A 19,961-nucleotide genomic window follows, 5' to 3' on the forward strand; every position below is an offset into this window, starting at 1 on the left:
TAAAACATATCTATACTTTAGAAGCACTTTCATCTTTAACCTAAATTTATATGTGCATTTAGTGGCAGCCTATGTTATACTCTGTATAGTGCATGTTTAAAATAATGACTTAAATATTCAGAGTGCTTTCAGGGACCTCTTAGCACTAAAAAGCACAAGTCACTTATTCCTGCTGCACCAAACATGATTCGATTCTGTGGGCCTCTGGTTGCATACATATACATCTGGGGTTGATGCATTAACCAGTGCAGGTTTCATAACTTAAAATAGTGCATCTCTCATAGATTAATTTAACTTTTTATTTATTTTTCAGCTAAGGTGTGTGTTATTTTATATATAGCTACTTGGCTTTAGAGATCAACAAAATAATTAAATAATATTTTCCTCTTTTTAGCCACGCTTTTGATTCCACCGCTCTGTGCTCACTGACCCCGTCCCTGTGGCAGTATCCATACTTTTTTTTAATGCACTTTAACCGCTGCATTCAATAGCTTTGAGTTGGGAGAGCCAACGAATTAACAAGGAGAGCCGGGCAAAGTATCTGGCTTAGATCTTAGAGCCCATGCACAAGCCAAGCCCTGATATGTTTGCTGTCTAAATCATAAAACAAACATCATGTAAAATATGATAACATTCAAGAAAATTGACGTTAATGCAGCACATTAAAGTCTAGTAAATCAAATACAATAGATTTTGTACAACTAGTATTTGGAACTCATGTATTTGAAAGTGCTTTCCTATGCATTAATGAAGTAAAAAGTGCTTTGGTGAAGTAAAGTATTTGCCTAAGATCACACAATTTAAGCAGAGAAGCCGCAATTTATCCCAGTTTTCTAATTTAACTTTGTACAAATCAGCCAGGAAATGGGTATTTGTCTTTCTTTATGTTCAGGATTTGTTTTGAATTCTTTATGTATTTTTCTGTAAGTGTTATATAGTGACAACTCGACCCAAAGGTGCTGGAGTCCTTTACTTAAACCCCACTTACATTACACAAGGTCACATTCATTATTTATAGCCAAGGGGATATAAAGTGGTTTGCCCAGAATCACAGGATACTGAGCCGATGCCGAGACTCAAACCTGGTTCCCCAATTCCAAAGTCAGCAGCCCTAACTCCAAATCATGGGTTGAGGGAAAGAGGCAGGCAGAAGCCACATGAAAGCTTGGTTTCTTATAGGTTTGCGGTTCCAACAGGGCTTCAAGCTGAGCCAGAGCAACGCTTCAGGCTCAAGCCTGGCTCATGCTTTCAGTGGCTTTCCCATCTCGACAACAGCTATATAATGTCTAAAAATTAAATGATATTAGCATATGATATCCTGCCTCCCTTACCTTCATGGTGGATCTTTTGTTTTTAGCTATTGTGTCTGATTAACCTGTGATCTGTATTTAACACCATATACTATTCATCTTACCAAACTATACAAAAAACACTGTCTTCCTTGAATAAATTAATCTAGTAAGTGGTGTAAATGCTCTGTATGTGACTGGGAAGCCTGGGTTCAAATCCCAGATTTCCTACATGGCTAAATTGTGTGATCTTAGTCAAATCAAATTAGCTCATGTGTCTAGTTTACTTGATAGGGACATTTGAGATACTTTCAAGGAATTTAGTTTAAGATGGACTTTGTGGAAAAGAAATCACTTGTTTTATTAGCCTGGAATGTTCCACCATCCATAAGAATAATATTGGCCATGATGTAAGGGACACCAGATAATTGGTTCACTTTATTCATTCCTGGTGTTGTCAAGAGGGAGGGTTTATGAATGTGTTAAAGTTCATGTTCAGAAACCTTCAATTCAAATAAATGTCAATGCAATGTTGTGATCTAATGCACTAAACTGATACACTCCCATGTTTTTTAAACATTTTACTGTTGTATGCCAAAAGATGTTACATAGCATGACAATAGCCAGGTATGCAGCAGTAGATTCCATCACACAATTGCAGAAGAACAGTGCTGGGCTATTTATGAAGAGATAGCATACAATTTAAAAGAATTCCATGTAACAAACTAATCCATAATAAATTGTCCCTCCCTACCACACGGTCCAGTTGTCGCTGCTTTACCTATCAGCATTGGGAAGCAGGGCAATGAACCCTGTCGTGCTAAGTAGAAAGTGTTCTACAGGGGAAATCATGACAGTTTGTCAAAAATAGGCATCCTTAAATCACTGCCTTGAGAAGTTGCCTAGATGTGACAAGAACAGCTAATACATAGAAGAAGGAAGAAACTCTTTCTAGAGCAGAGTAATACTGCATTTTGCTAGAAGAGCCATGCCAAGGAACTTGGTTGAGGGCCTCTCAAACTTAGGGAAGGGGAATACGCCCAATAGGACCACTTCTGATGTGGGACATGTTGAAGTGTCTGAAGAAGGAATGAGCAGTGAGCAGGTAAAGGTTTGCAAAATATTACAATAACTGCGGTAGCACCACCATCTTCACTAGTGTCACGTGGCCCATTACTGAAAGTGGAAGAGAAGACCAAAAAGCAAACTGGGCTTAGAGGAACAGCGTTGTTCTGTCCAGATTTCCATCCTGCAAATCAGTGGGGGAATTGTAGATATTATCCCCTAGGTCCCGGAAGGTAAATGATTGCCAGTTCAATCTGGGGTCTAATTATATATAGAGGGGAAAATACTACCATATGTTAAAGGAACACTTCTTACATTTTAAAATCGTTATCATGTTCACATCATTTCTATCTTGGGCAATTATGACAGTGTCACCCATGTTCTGTGAGAACCAACATAACTTTTCATCAACATGAAGGCACTGTTCCCATTCTCACTGTTCTCCACCTCCCATTAAACACCTCTTTGATACAAGGCCATGCGCCAATGGTTCCACTTTTCACTATTGTCCGAGACAACCAAAAAGTGAAGAGAGCTTGCCACCCTGAATGGCCCTTTGAACTATGACAAAACACCACCTTTCTGACCACTTGGAAGTTTCACCCAATCTCCTTCATAAATACTCTGGTTGTTTGTGCACTCCTCCACCTGATCATTGCCTGAACTGTCCCCTTGAGCACAAGTCACCATTTCCTTCTTCCATGGAGGGACTAACTTAGTTCCTATCATTTCTAATGGGAACTTACTGGTTACCCTGTGAGCAATTGTGCGAGATGCCTAGATCATTTCCATAACTATCCTACCAACTTCTAGTCCACTGGCAGCTGCAATCTGTATGGTTCCCTTTACTATCCTGTTAACCGTCTCCACTTTACCATTCCTCTGATCTTTACAGATGGAACACCTTCCTCACACATAACCTCCTTCAATAAGGAAACAGTAGCTCTGGTGGTGATCTCTTTCACAAGGGTAACCACAATCCACTAAGTACCATGTCCACCACCACAATAGCACACCTTAATTTCCCTCTCAATTCACTGATTGGACCAATAAAGTCTAAGCACATAGTATGCCATGCTTTTCCTGGATCCTTTATGTGTCCTAAATCTGCATGTCCCCAACCTTACGGCGTTTTTCACCTTGGTTACACACACAATAGTCCTCAACCCACCTTTCCCTTTGTTCATCCATACCTGGCCACCACCACACAGCTGTCAACATTTTTTGTTTTGTTTTGGATGGTCTAAGGTGCCCCTCATGCACTGTCTTTAAGTGCCCCCCCATTCATGATCACCAGTATCCTCACATACCAAAAAAGTATCCAGTATCCCAAGGTAAGGTCTGATAGAGAAGTATCTACCACCACATTCTGGTTAGGGGATCTGAGATCCACACACCTGTATTTGCCATCAGCTTTCTCAGTGATCACAACCAGAGATATCCACCTGGATGTCTCCACCGGTTCAATTACTCCTGTAGAAATCATCTCCTCCAACATTTCTTTCACTGCTACCTGTGCCACTAAAGGAATTTTACGTACTTTATGTTGGACAGGAACTGCATCAGACTTTAATACAGTCTTGTGGACATAACCCCTTAGATAGCCCAACTTCTCTTTGGGGACCTCCTGAGCTTCCTCCAATATGTCAGATAAAGCGATGTCATTAACTACCACCACTTGATTGGGTGCCCTAAGATTTCCAGCAATGTTGAGGTCATACTGGTGCAACCAGCCCAGAATCGGTGGTCCACCCTCTGCTACATAAACTTTGCCTTTATTCTCCCACCAAACTCCACTATTGTGTCTAGGTACTAGACACAATAATGGCACCCTGATATTCCACCGGGTTAATATCCTGCGGCAGGAGATTTATACATATTTTGCGGGAACTATAAATGGATACATTTTTCTGAACATATGAATGGATATTGTATGATACTGTAGAAATCCATATGGGCAGAGGGCCTGTTCATTTATTTCTCTATTTGTAATTTTGGACGATCTTGCAACAACTGGCAGGGGGTGGAGGGCTTTCTTTCTGTTCCTGTGGTAAAGGTTTATTTCCTATTTATGCACTTGGGTGACCTTGGTTGTATCAAATCTTAATATCATTTTCTTCTCATCCGAAACCAGTTTCCTCTTTTTGTTAACCATGTACCTGCATAGCTGTATAAATAACCTAAGTGTTTTGTGTATTTTCATTACCATTTAATGACTACCATGGAGGTATAGACCCTTTCTTCTTTCTAATTCTTGTTCCACTTTCATAATTCAGTGTTTTTTCACAGACATAGAATTTTTGGACCTTGGGTGATGGTCAGACTGGTAGTTTTTTAAAGTTGTTACAAATTTAGGCCCTCATAATGAACATGGCAGCAAACACCCCCGAGCGCCGTGGCAACAGTGAACAGAAGTCCGCCAGTGGCGGTGAACAGCACACCGCCATATAATGATGCCAAAAATTTAAACCTCCAAAAATCCAGCAACCTCCAGCCACCACCAGGGCCCATGATGGCAGAAAGGCTGAACACTCCACCCCGCCACAGCCATGCAGACAAATCCTCCGCCCACCAAATAACGATGCACAAATCACAGCGGCGGATAGTGGATGTCGAACGACCATTGGCGGAACGGACCGCCACGGCCAGCAATGGGACCCAACAACAAGAAATGCACACATTGGCAAGTTTGAAACCCACGCACCTCACACACATCCACAACACTATAAAACACACACATACACACCTAAACAATCCTTTGCCACGCCAATTGCACAAATTAGACTGACAATATAACACGCATTCACTGAACACAAAATAACAAAATTAACATGCACAAATACACAACAGTACGCTCATCAATACACCCATAACACCAGACCCATAACACACACCATGGCACCCCATAAGCACCCACGCTTCACAGAGAGGGAGCTAAGGACCATGGTGGACGAAATACTCACAATAGAGCTACAACTTTTCGGGGAACAGGTGCAGCAGACAACCATCGGCAGGAAGATGGAGTTATGGCAGACAATTGTCAACAAGGTCAACACAGTGGGAAACCATCCATGCACAAGGGACGACATCCACAAGTGATGGAACGACCTGCGCGAGAAGGTGAGGTCAATAGCATCCAGGCACAACATTGCGGTACAGAAGACTCGAGGAGGACACCCACCTACACTCCTGACTATACCGACTGGGAGGAGACGGTACTGGCTATCCTGCACCCATAGGGCCTCACTTGACTTACTGGAGGACTGGACTCAGGTAAGTCAACTACAATTACTACATATCCACTACACCTGTAATGCATCACCCCAACCCTCCCAACACCACCAGGACCACATCCCCACCCAGGCCATAACATCCACATCCAGTCACCCTGCATGCCCACAAACCCACTAACAGGGCCACATCCCTCCCCCTGTGCATAGTCACCTACCCCTGAAATTATTCACAATGGCACTACTGCACCCACAATGCACCTCCACCCCCCACACAAAATGCAAGGATAATTCCACAGAAGGACCCTGCATGTCCCGACAGGGGAATAAAAGCACAAAATAGGGCAGAGCTACACATACATTTCAGAATTAGTACATGTAACATACATTTCCACCCCCCCCCCCAGGCACCACCACCCATGTCACCCGGACGGAAAGGCCAAGGAGTGCCAGCGCCCCACATGGAGACAGATGCCCCACTCAGGAGACTGGAGGGGGATGTATGGACAGTGAAGAATACCCTGGCCCGTCACACAATCCTGGACTGTCTCCCTCCAGCAGCCCTTCCCAGCATACCACTGACAGCCCTACCACCCAGCCCACACCATCAGCTCAGGCCAAACGACCCAACACCAGTGTCTCCAGGTCACAGACTGGCGGACCATATACACAGAGGCCACAGTCCCCACCCTCCAACAGGTAGGAGGAGGATGGCCCCAGTGCAAGTGGAGGGGACACAGGCACAGGGGGCAAGGGCCAGTGGGAGGGGGAGGCCAAAGGATGGATGCTGCAGCCCAGAAGGTGATCTCTGAGGTCCTGGGAGCATACCACCATACCCAGGACAGGATGGGCCAGATCCTGGCCACCCTGGAGCAGAATCAAAGGCTGCAGATAGCACAACACCAAGAGGCCATGGAGCAATGAAAACAACTGATTGCCACCATTGCAGGGGTACTGCAGCACAACTACCCTAGCCAGCCTGAGACCCCCACCCACCTGCAAGCCCCTACCACTAGCCAGGACATTGCGCTGCCATCTATATCTGCAGCAGCTACTGGACTGGTGGCCCTGCCAGAGGACACACAGAAGGCCAGCACCCCTAGCCCTGCAGCCCAGCACCAGTCACTCAAATGTGCCCTCTGACCCAGATATGGCACCGGAACACCTGCCAAGACCTAGGCCCACGCTAAGACGTGACTCTGCCCTGAACTGTCTCCCAAGTGTGCTACTGTGCCACCATGTTGACCCACCAATACTAATACACCATCTACCAAAGGACCAATGGACCAATACCCACTGCCACCAACAGCTGAGCCCATGCACCAGAGTATGGATATGCACCAAGAGCCCACTCCATATCACTGTACAGCGAAATTACAAATTTGTGACACTTAAAAAACCCATCTACACCAAATCGTATGTCCTCTGTCATTCTGAGTATACAATTGTGAGTGTGTATGCTTTGGGCAGTCAATTTAATAATCATAACTTCATTGCAGGAAGGAAATCCCACGCACTGTAGTGTCTGAAGTAAGTTAGAATGTACACCATTTTGATTTCCCTGGCACATGCCACTTCAGTCTTCATTTAACATTGTCAATTACTACAGACACCACATCACCAATCACGAGTCAGACCTACACTATGCAGTGAAGACAACAGCATCAGTGAACAGTACCTCATAGTCACTGGAATTATAGGCAGATCATCTGGTTCCTGCAGTTTAAATCTTCCCCCTCTTCATCCTCACCATTATTCCCATTCCTTCTCAGAGGTTGCATGTCTGGTTGAACAGCACCCTCCCCCTCTAGAAGGGGGATACCTTCCTCACAGCTAAGCTGTGCAGCATGCAGCAGGCCACCACCATTCTACACACCTTCTCAGGGCCAAAGCACATGGATCCCCCAGAGAGATGGAGGCAACGAAATCTAGCTTTCAGGAGACCTACAGTGCACTCAATCACCCTCCTAGTACGTCCATGGGCCTTATTATAATTCCTCTCTGCATCTTTCCTGGGATTCTTCACTGGTGTCAGGAGCCATTGCAAGTTGGGGTAGCCAGAATCACCTGCAAAAGTGGGCAAAAAGGGACTTTACTTGCCTACAGCCTGGCTGTCAGCTATGCACTGATACAGTGTCATACAAAGGAATCATGGACTGATCCTGTAAACCTGGCATTTACATGTGATGTGTACTGGTCAGCAGTACACACCAATTGTATGTTCATGGTGTGGAAGTTGTTTTGGTTCATGTGCACCTGTTCATTCTCTCTTGGGGGGGATGAGCGCTATGTGGGTTCCATCAATGGCACCTATCACATGGGGGATGTTAGCAAAGGCATAAAATCCACACTTGATAGCAGGTAGTTCAGCCCTTTGGGGAAACTGGACATATGTCTGCAGGTGTTGGACGAATGCATTCAGGAATTTCGACAAGATGAGGCTGAACATTGGCTGTGAGAACCCTGCACCCATGCCCACCGTCACCTGAAATGAGCCTGTAGCCAAAAAATGGAGTACAGATAGCACTTGCACTGCAGTAGGGATGACATGCTGATTCTGATTAGACGGTCTAAGTACAGGATCCAGTAAGGCACATAGGTCATGAACTGTAACACGATTCATTCTGTAGGTGACAATGATGAGACAGACGTTCATCCATGGTTTCCAAATCAACAGGAGGTCTGAACACAGATGGGACCCCCCTCGCCACATGGGTCTGTACCTATGGGGGAGGAATGAACACATATGAGGGCCACACATACATGTCTCAAACAGGTTGTAAATGTATTGATGGATGTGCAATACGTAGGTTACACAGACAGACGCTATGGATTATGTACAACATTAGGCACGTGTGCAGGGTCAAGTCTGTTGTAATGGCATCCCAGTGTGGACACATTTCATAAAATGGGTGCATGTGAGTATCAGTCACTCATGTGAGCAAGCGACTAGGGCTGAGATTTGGATGCCCTGAATGGGGCCCCTGGTCAGGATATATGTACATTGTGCTAGCAAGATGGCAGCCTCCTGCCAACCAGGTCTGAGGGAGTGGAAGTGACATCATTCTGCTGGCTGTAGTCGTCATGGTGGAAGGCGGTGTTCACTGCCAAGCACCCATTCATTGGATTACATGGTTGTCAATGGGGAACCTGGCCTATCATGATCGCCGCCGGCGGTGACGGTGCACACCGCTGTGGAACGTACACCATGTCGTCACACCCATGACACTTGACGCCAGTCACAGGGGAACGGGCCCTGGCCTTCACCAAGGAGGAGCACGAGAAGCTGGTGGATGGGGTCCTGCCCCTGTATGCCAAGTTATATGGGCGACCAGAGGAGCAGGTGAGTTGGCGGATGTCTTGCTTGGATGTGTGTGATGGGGCGGATGACTGTATGCATGTGTGTTCGATTTGTAACTGCACAGCCGTAGATTGTGTCGCATGTACTGTTTGTGAGTTGGTTACATGTCTTTTAGAAATGTCCGTTCCATAGAGAACGATATGTCATCTGTATAAGCTGCCCACATCCTGATGTCTGTTTTTCTGCTCTGTGTGTCCCATACAGGTCAGCACCCATCAGAAGAGAGGACTGTGGCAAGCCATCGCCAAGGAGGTACGGACCCTGGGGGTCTACAACCGGCGGAGCACCCACTGCAGGAAGCGGTGGGAGGACCTGATGCCCTGAGCCAGGAAGACCTGCGATGCCCAGCTGGGGAAAGCCTCCCAACGAGGAAGGGGTGCCCATTGGATTCTGACCCCCCTATTGGCCCGCATTCTGGCGGTGGCCTATCCGGATTTGGATGGGCGCTTGAAGACAGCACAGCAGCCACAAGGGGGTGAGTACAACACTGTTTATTACTACTTTGATGGATGTGTTTGGGTGCTGTGGTATGTATGCTGTCTATTGCCAGGCACTCTGACAGGTGTGTTTTGCAGTCCTGTCACCCATAGACACTGAAATGGTGTGGGACAGGTGTGAACGGTCCAAAAAGGCCCATGGGGGTTCACCTTCCTGTACTTTTGGATGCTTTGTGGGCCCATGGACTAGTGGGTGCATTGTCAGGGCATGGTCCCCCATGTGTTTAGTCCACACAGTTTCTCAGGTCCGTTTTTCATGTGGGTAATGGGGTATTCTGGGGTAATGGCCACTAGTCAGGGGCACAGTCATGACTATTGTTGTAGGTGCTTTGTGTAAGTGTGTGAGCTGGATGGGAGTGTGTGGGAACCACAAATGAACATTCATTCGGGTATTTACAGATTCCTCCCATGGTTTGTCTCCCCACCCCTGTGCTCTTGTGTCCTTTGTGTACATCAGCATCATCTGGCGAGGGAGCAGTGGCACCAGCGAGTGGGGATGCAGCGGCCCACATTTCCAAGAAGGCAGAGTCGGCAGAAGCCAAGGGGACCAGTTGGTTGGAGGGTGAGGGGAGTACCACGGGGAGGCAACTACCACTGGCGGTAGTGACCCTGATACCTCCTCTGATGACAGCTCCCTGGTGGTGGCGGACCCTAGTGGGCCCACCCACTCTTTGTCCTCTTCTGCCACCCCCCATGCCATCTGTGTCCTCCCAGTTGCTCCCCACCCAATTGCCCGTTCACCCAGAAGGGTGGGCGACTCCTTCACCCCAGGCACCTTATCCCCTGCCCCAGTCAGCCCTGCTGCCCTCACGGAGGAGGCTATTGACCTCCTGAGAATCATCTCTGTAGGACAGACAACCATTGTGAATGCCATCCTTGGGCTAGCATCCCAGATGCAGCAATGCAATGCTTACCTGGAAGGCATTCATGGTGCCATTTCTGGCCTACGGAGATCTTTTCAGGCTCTGGCCTCCTCTTTGATGGTAGCCAGTGTCCCTGGTCTTTCCGTCCCCCCTCCAACCACCTCTACCCCTTCCAGCACTCCACTCCCTTCACCCATCCGAAGCACACATCCAGACAGCCATGCACACACATCAACACACAAGAAGCACACAGACAAACACAAGCACCACACTTCCCACCACAGGCATACACACACCCAACATACACAGGTACACACAACAACCTCCACTTCCCCCAGTGTGTCAACCTCTCCCGCCTTCCTGTCTATCAGCTCACCATGCACACCCACAAGCACTGCACCCTCAGTCACTGCTGCTGCCCCAGTTCTTGCAGTCACCACAACAGCTGACATCCCAAACACCACACCTGCACTCACCACAACTACATTAACTGACACATGCAGCACACTCATCAGACCTGCAGACACCCAGACAACAAGCATGTACACTGGCAGCCTGTCTTGTCCCACTGTGTCTACCCCCCTCCTCCCAAAACACTCAAACGTTTACAGACAGCCACACAACACACTTCCACCACACATAAGCATTCTGTTCAGGCACCTGAAGCCAAGTCCAGCACACCTACACCTGGTACAAGCACTCCCTCTACCTCCACTCCTACACCTTCCTCCAAATCCACCCCAACTGCCCCTAAGAAACTTTTCCTCTCCTGTGTTGACCTGTTTGAACCCACTGGCCCACCCCGTCTCGTCCCTAAACATGCCCATCTCCTTGCCCAGCCCACTCCTTCCACGCCCAAGTCAGCTCCAGTCTGCCCTTCCCATTCCTGTGTCCCTTCCCCAGGGAGGAAGAAGCCCCGTGTTGACCCAGGTCCCTCTGCCACCCCCAAGTCCAAGCCCACTCCCCCACCTTCCAAGGGCAAGCCCAAAACCTCTCCACCTCCCAAACGTAAGCCCAAGCCCCCCCTTCCAGATGTAAATTCCCACCCGCCACCCCCTGCCTCTGTTCACTGAGGTGCCTGGCTGCCCCATTGATGTACCTTTACAGTGGAGTACCTTGTGCACATGTGGGAGTCAGATCTGGCCTATTTGGGCCCTTCAGGGTATTAGTTTTGGACTGGCTAATAGCCCTATTCGTACATTACATTGTTCTACTTCTAGTAAAGTTTGAGTGCCCAGTGGTGCTTTGGCACACTATGGTGGCATTGTTCATCGTTTCATTGTGGGGGTGTGGTGTGCACATGTGTGTACTTTGGTGCCGGCCTTTGTTGCCTTATGTCGGGTAAGTACATCTTGTTCTGGTGTGTATGGTGTGGGATGGTGTGAGGGATTGGGAGTGCATTGCGGGGTGGGTGTGTAACTGTGCCGATTCTTCCCATGTGTACTAGGTTGCGGTACTTACCATCATCGTCTTCGTCGGTGGTCATGGTCATGAAGGTGTATAGCAAGAAGCAGCACTAGCATTATTTGCAACTCTCTCTCTCTGTCTAGTTCGGCTTGTTGTATGTACCTCCAGTGAGTGTTTCCTTTTATTTCATTTGTTCCAGCCCCGGAACTGACAGCAGGCTTGTGCTTCATTATTTGGTGGGCAGGTAGGACCTTTCTGCCAGCCTGTGGGAAGCCTCCTCATCGCCACTCCAATGCTGGCAGTGTGTGGGTTGACTGGTACTTGGTTCTCATGTGCTTCATTATTTAGCGGTCCGGACCGCCAGCCTGTTGTCAGTAGTTACCGCCACCGCCGGCGGTGCGGTGATTCCCGCCATGTTCATAATGACCACCCTAATTTCTATTTCTTGTACTTGCTGCCTTGAGAAAGCCCCAGGTACATTTATCGTTTAGCGGGCCCTAGCGCGCCCAGTCCTTAGTAAGTAAACTTACAAAGGCACGAGTATAGGTCGATGAACCTTTTGATTCGCATGGAGTATCTAGCTACGTAGTAATTGATGACCATCAATAACCAATACACAAACTGTTGGACTTTTTTGCTTATGCAGGTTCATCCCGAATTTTTTTGCCTCCTGCCTCCTATCTTTTCTGACCTGTTGTTGTTGGCTTTTGAACTCTGGGCACTTTACCACTGCTAACCAGTGCTAAAGTGCATATGCTCTCTGTGTAAATTGTATGGTTGATTGGTTTATCCATGATTGGCATATTTGATTTAATAGTAAATCCCTAGTAAAGTGCACTTGATGTGCCAGGGCCTGTAAATCAAATGCTACTAGTGGGCCTGCAGCACCCACATGAGTAGCTCTGTAATCATGTCTCAGACCTGTCACTGCAGTGTCTGTGTGTGCAGTTTTAACTGTAAATTCGACTTGGCAAGTGCACCCACTTGCCAGGCCCAAACCTTCCCTTTTCTTACATGTAAAGCACCCCTAAGGTAGGCCCTGGGTAGCCCCAAGGGCAGGGGGCAGTGTATGGTTAAGGTAGGACATATAGGGGGTGATTCTAACTTCGGCGGGCGGCGGAGGCCGCCCGCCAAAGTTCCCCCACCAAAATACCGCTCCGCGGTTGAAAGACCGCTGAGGGTATTTTGGGATTTGCCCTGGGCTGGCGGGCGGCCGCCAAAAGGCCGCCCGCCAGCCCAGGGCAAATCAACCTTCCCACGAGGACGCCGGCTCAGAATTGAGCCGGCGTAGTGGGAAGGTGCGACGGGTGCAGTGGCACCCGTCGCGTATTTCAGTGTCTGCATAGCAGACACTGAAATACTTTGTGGGGCCCCCAGGGGCCCCGCGGCACCCCCTACCCGCCAGGAACAGGATGGCGGTAGGGGGTGTCAGAATCACCATGGCGGCGGAGCGCGCTCCGCCGCCATGGAGGATTCTGCAGGGGAGTGGGAAACCGGTGGGAGACCGCCGGTTTCCCGCATCTGACCGCGGCCGAACCGCCGCGGTCAGAATGCCCTGCGGGGCACCGCCGGTCTGTCGGCGGTGCTCCCGCCGACCCTGGCCCCGGCGGTCTCAGACCGCCGGGGTCAGAATGACCCCCATAGTAATGTGTTTTATATGTCCTGACAGTGAAATATTGCTAAATTCGTTTTTCAATGTTGCAAGGCCTGTCCCTCTCATAGGTTAACATGGGGGCTACCTTTAAATCTGATTAAAGTGTAGATTCCCGTTGGGAGCGGATGGACATTTGGAGTTTGGTGTCTCTGAACTCACAATTTAAAAATACATATTTTAGTAAGGTTGATTTTAAGATTGTGTGTTTGAAAATGCCACTTTCAGAAAGTGAGCATTTTCTGGCTTATACAATTTTTGTGACTCTGCCTGTTTGTGGATTCCCTGTCCGGGTCAGTTTGACAGTTGGGCTGGTTGCACCTCACACTAGACAGTGACACAAAGGGAGCTTGGGTGTAGTCCGCATTTCCTGATGAGCCATCTGTGCTAGGAGGGAGGGTAGGAGTGGTCACTTACACCTGAAAGGGCTGTGCCTGTCCTCACACAATGCAGTCTCCGACCCCCTGGTGAGTGTCTGGGGCCTGGCCTGGGCAAGGCAGAATTTCACATTCAAAAGAGACTACTTTGAAGTAGGCCTACTTCAAAGGAGAAATTGGGTACAAGAAGGGCACCCAAAACCACAGACTTTAGATCACTTCTGGACATCAAGAGGAACCTCTGCCTGGAGAAGAGCTGAAGAGCTGAGGAGAAGTGCTGCCCTGCCTGTGACTGTGCTTTGTGGAGCTATCCTTCAGTTGCTGCTTCTTCCAGAGTAATAGGGCAAAGACTGGACTTTGTGTGTCTTCCATCTTGTGAAGACATCTCCAAGGGCTTGATTTAGAGCTTGCCTCCTGTTGTTTGAAGTCTCAGGGACAGCAAAGACTTCTATCTGCCAGCACCCGGAGTCTCTGGAGAGACTCCTGCTCTGACAAGTGGTGCCCTATCCAGTCCCTGGGCCCTTGAAAGGAAAGCTGGTGGAAATCCAAGGAAATCGACTTCGGACTGACCCCGCTGCTGAATCCAGTGACGCCGCCTGCAACCGACTCCGTGATCTTCGCTGGAACGCGATGAACTTCGCAGGCCCGCTACTTACAAGGGCACGAGTATAGGCCGATTAACCTTTTGATTCGCATGGAGTATCTAGCTATGTTGTAATCGATGACCATCAATAACCAATAAGCAAAACATTAGTCAACATTTAATGAATAACCACAACTCAATTATACCTTTTATCAATTTTATTTCCCTATTAGTTACAATACTAAGTCATAAGGTTAATTCAAACTTTATTCAATCCACTCAAGATAAATTTATTAGTGACCACCAATAACATAACCTAATCAGAATTTGAGAAAACATGCGTTCTAATGCCTCAACATAAGCCAATAAAGAAGAATAGATTAACATGAGTAGCAGAGTTCAGCAAATCAGTCCATCAATCATTTGTCACTGTATATGTCAACGTCTCAGAATCAGAACCCTATCTAACACAGATTAGCACTGGCATGTGGGACTCCATGCAAAAACAGTTTAGAACATGAATTTGGAAAAACGTCTAGCTAGGAGAAAAACTATAACACAGCGCAGCTGGTACCTAGAAAGTAAAGGCACAAAAAGTCAATCCGTCACATTGTCATAGCTACCTATCCACGGTATGGATCAGCAACAAAGTCAGTCTTCGTCTTCAGGTCATCAATCGATCAGCAACGCTTCAGTCTCTCAAGACCTTGAGCCCAATGACAGAATCTTGCATCAATTTCAGCAAAAGGTCTCTCCGCCTGATCATCTGTGTCTAACATCTCCTCATCAGTTCTGCAGTTTTCCCCCTTTGTCACATTATATTTAAGTTGCTCAGTCCATCCCCTAATTCCTAATTGGTTAGTTGATCACCAGTTATTCCCTTACCCAATACTTTTTATTTTACAAATCTATGAATTCTAATATTACGCCGTTCTCATGGTGTCGATTGGTTCACTGTACGATGTCCTCATCATCCGGCTCTTCAGGTGTCAAAAATGTTGCATCTTCTCCAGTCAGTGTCTCTGTTGTTCGAGTCCTGGGAAAGTACATCTTGTCTGCTTTACACTGAATTGGAAACATACTCTAGTCTTCATCTCCTGTCCATCGGTTCATGGCAGAAAATTCTAGCTAGGCAGATTTTCTGTTAACACGAGTAGTTCAGGGTCAGTTCAGCACGTTAGCTTCTCTACATTGCATGATTATTCAGCTTCTTCATAAGGCCTGGCAAAACTAGGCCACAACTTTGGCTAAGTTAACTCTACAATATAATGCAAAACATACGTTATATATCTCGATATGACATACCACTACATTATTATTACGTATTTTCAACATTTTCACATATTTTTTGTCATTTTTAGTATAATTTGTTAATCTTGGTAGCCACTCTCCGTGGGCACATTTTCAAACGTGCACACTATTTTTCTTCATTAATTTTCTCTACATTTTATTATTATTATAAATGCATAAACACTCATTAATAATTTTAATTAACATATCTGCTTCAGCAATCCCTCTTCTGATTACTAAATATGGCATCACACTACCTTTCCCATCATCATTTTCACAATTCAATCTCTTCAGTCTTTTGTCTCCTTCTCAAATCTTCTCTATAAATTATTTCGCTTTTTTGTTCTTCCCTCCTCTGATTATTTTTAGACCTTTTCAATGTAATCTTTTGACACAATTTACATGCACCCCATAATCCTAATATGCAAGCAATCACAATTAATATTCCCTGTATAATTTTTAATACCCCATTCCAAATGTTACTAAATCAATTTCCCACTGAAGCAAATCACTTTCCAACCTTTTCCCAAATACCTGGTTCCTTCAAATCCTTCAAATCCTTACTTGAGTAAGTCAGGTTAGTAAGTAAGTCTCTTATCTCCTTACTGTTATCAGGTATATAAGAGCAGCAATGCCTAGAGGCAATCATTTTATAGACTCTGCCGTACTTCGCTAGAAGGATGGTTAAAGCAAGGCGATTCTGAAGCGTCATAGCTCTATCCGCAGCTAATTCTGTATCTATCAGGAGTATTGCCCATGTTAAATTTGTCAGCATGTTATCCACATTAGTAGACAACTTTTGTATCTTGATCAAATTCAGGATGACTCCTAGTGAAGGAATCACTGCACCAAAGATATCTCCCACAACTGTAGAAGAGGTTTCCCTCCTCTGTCGCTTATGATGTAATTCAGTCAATTTCTGAAACTTTTTTAAGTCACCTATCGGATAAATCTTTGGGAAAACTATCTCCAAATAACATGTCCCATACCATCCTCTTGGAAGATGGTAATAAGCATTAAGTCCACAAATATGATAGATACCAGGATTCGCAGGGTCCTGACCATTCAACATAAAGGTCCGCTTCCTCTGAAAAAGAAACACCTGCCTATATTCACTTGTTCCCACAAATAAAGTGTCAGTGCGTGATTTTGGCCTGTATAAACAAAGCTTTGCTACGTGTAATGTTTCTAAAGCTAATTTCCCTTGCGTTTTAATTGCAGGGTGAGCATAATCATTCTTATAAGTTCTTTTCTCTAAGCCTTTTTCTAATTTTTCTTTTAATGCCTTTCTCCTGTCATCAGTATGCCCTATAAACTCTTTTCTAAAGGTGTAAGCAAGCATGTGAGATTCTTATGCGCATAAGCAGTTCCAAATGTTAGTGTAGGCTCAAAGAATCCAAACTAATACTATATCATGATCCTTAGCCACTCTACTTAGATTTCTAATAATAGGAACAAATTAAAACACCATGTCGTAATTGGAGTAAAAATACTGGATATACTCTTGATTATAGAACCTTGTTAGTAGCAAACTTCAGCTTATTCTGTAGGTTAATGGTAAGCTGTGGTACGTAAGCCCTTCCTCTACTGACGAAGGAGTTTGGGTACACATAAGACAATCCCTTGCATCCATCGTCTCAACATACTCAACAAGCGATAGAAAACATTAGAAGAAAGCTTTCCTTGAGCATTAGTATAGTCATGCAAATACTTCTCATCTAACTTAAATCTCTCTAAAGCCGTTAGTGTAGTAGTTTCAGGAACAGAAGCACGATTGGCTCCTTTCGTATCAAGAACAGACATTCACACAATCGCTACTATAAATAAAATCCCACACATAATCACCAATCCAATGCTCATATATTTACAGCGCCTAGCACTCCTAACTTCATCATTTAACTGAGCCATGATCTGTAAAGAATCAGAAAGCAGAAGAAACTCTTATATATATATATATATATATATATATAGTGCAGTAAAATAAAAAATAATGAAAAAATTATTCTCTCACAGTTTAGTTTCACATCCAGGAACCCTTCTTGTCAAAATCAATTAGCAGCTTGTCACATCCGGTTTTATGTCAAATCAGGTTATCAATGTCTCTTTCAGTTTATTTTCAACAGTCTCTTTAGAGTATATCAGATTGGTTCAACAATTCAGCTTCTTGTTCACCTTCAGGTTACATCAAAGTACTTACTCAGAACCTCTCTATCAAAACCATTCATTAGTAGTTGCATACTCCCATTCAGGACCTGCGTAACGCCGACTTGCTATTCTCTTTCTTTTCAACTTTCGATCACCACTTATTTCTCCTTTACTCAATTCTTCTTTTCTCGTACTATCTACCTCTTGCTCTATTGTTTCATTTATGACCAATTCCTTTCTTTTCCCTACTTGTGACTCAGGCCAATTATCTCCTTTTCTCGATCCTTCTGTCAGTATTCTTTTCAGGATTGGACTCTTCTCCTTCTCTTTCTCTATGGTGTTTTCTCTTGATGGACCTGCAACGGGCTCAGGAGGAGTTGGATCACTTTGACCTTGATCCTTCTCAACTCGTTCCCCCTCTTGGTCTGGCACTTGCTCTGTCTGCTTCTCAACACTGTCTGCTTCTGGGAGAACCCCTGCTGAACTAGGCTCTCCTGCTGTATCCGTTGAGATTGATTTTTCCACACCCTCCTGTAATTCTTCTCCTTCATCTCTTACAGGGGTAATAGAACAATCTTCCACAAGCTCTTGTTCAATCTCAGGCTCTCTTGGATCTTTTTCTAGTTCAGGTGCAAACAACCTGTTTCGCTGTTGTTGGTGCTTTCAACAACACTTCTTCATGATCCTGTGGACATGCCACTTTCTTCATATGACTCGCATGAATCCAGTTCGGAAGTCCTGCACACTTCACAGCTGTTGTTATTGTTAGGACCACCTGGTAAGGCCCTCTCCAGTGTGGCTCTAAACACATACTGCAAACATGTTTTCGGACAACGACCTAGTCACCAGCTCTCAGATTGTGCCCTGGATCGTGGATGGGTGGCAGGGTGGTGGCCTGCACCAGCTGAGAGAAAGAGCGAACCACATCAGCCAGACCCTTGCAGTAGTTCAACACCATATCATCTGGAACTGCTGGTAATCTCATTGCTCTGCCCATAAGGATCTCATGAGGCAACAGCCCTGTCTTCCTGTCAGGTGTATTTCACATCAACATCAACACCAAATGTAATACATCTGGCCATTTCAAATTCGTAGCTGCACACATCTTTGCAATTCTTGATTTCAAGATACCATTCATCTGTTCCACTAGGCCTAATGCTTCAGGGCGATAGCTACAATTAAACTTCTGCTTAATGTTTAGGGCTGCACATAAGAGTTTAATCACCTCCTTATTGAAGTGAGTTCCTGTATCTGATTCTAAAGAGATCGAAAACCTGACACGTGCTCAACTCCCTGAGCAACAACTTTGCTACTGTGAGACTGTCATTCCTTCTGGTGGGGTATGCTTCAATCCAGTGACTAAAAATGCACACAATCACGAACACGTACTTCAAACCTCCACACGCAGGCATCTCAATGAAATCCAATTGCATTCTGATGAACGGACCTCCTGCCCTTCCAATGTGGCTCAAATTCACCACTGTCCCTTTTCCCACATTTGGCTGCTGACAAATTATACAGCGATGACATACTGCCTCTGCTGCCTGCCTAAACTTGGGATTAAACCAGTCAATCTTGAACAACCGAACCATGGCTTCCCTCCCAATGTGTGCCTGGCCATGATAATACCTGTCCATTTGCGACTAAAAAACTATCTGGCAGAACCATCTGACCCTCTCCAGAATCCCAGATCTCATCAGGTCTTTGGACACCTTTTAGTTTGGACCAAAGTCGTTTCTCCTCTTTGTCAACATTATTTTGCAGTGTTTTCAACTCTTCCAAAGTCGGGTGTTGTCTTTCAAGTGTTCTGTAATAAATGGCTATGGGGTTCATTGATATGGCTTAGCGTATTGATTAAAAAACATAATTGAATGGGAAAAGTTGAACACTTACATTGGATTTATGGCGGGCCTATCAATCTTTTTTGCAGCTTTAAGGAACTTATCTGAGGAAAGTGGTCCACACCTCATAGATGGAAGTGCTGGACCTTTGGAGCTCAATATCTGTCTTATAACATACTGGTTTATGGTGAGGCATTTAAAGAGTGGTGTATGTATCACTGTACGTGTATGCCCACAGGTACGAGTTGCTTACCCAAAGAAAGATGACGGCCTTACATAGAGCGTACAGCCCCACGTCTTGGCGCAGCAACTTGACAGTGTGCCGAATGGCATTAATTTACTACTGAACAAGGGTATAATGC

This window comes from Pleurodeles waltl, chromosome 1_1 (assembly GCF_031143425.1).
Source record: "Pleurodeles waltl isolate 20211129_DDA chromosome 1_1, aPleWal1.hap1.20221129, whole genome shotgun sequence".
NCBI lineage: Eukaryota > Metazoa > Chordata > Amphibia > Caudata > Salamandridae > Pleurodeles > Pleurodeles waltl.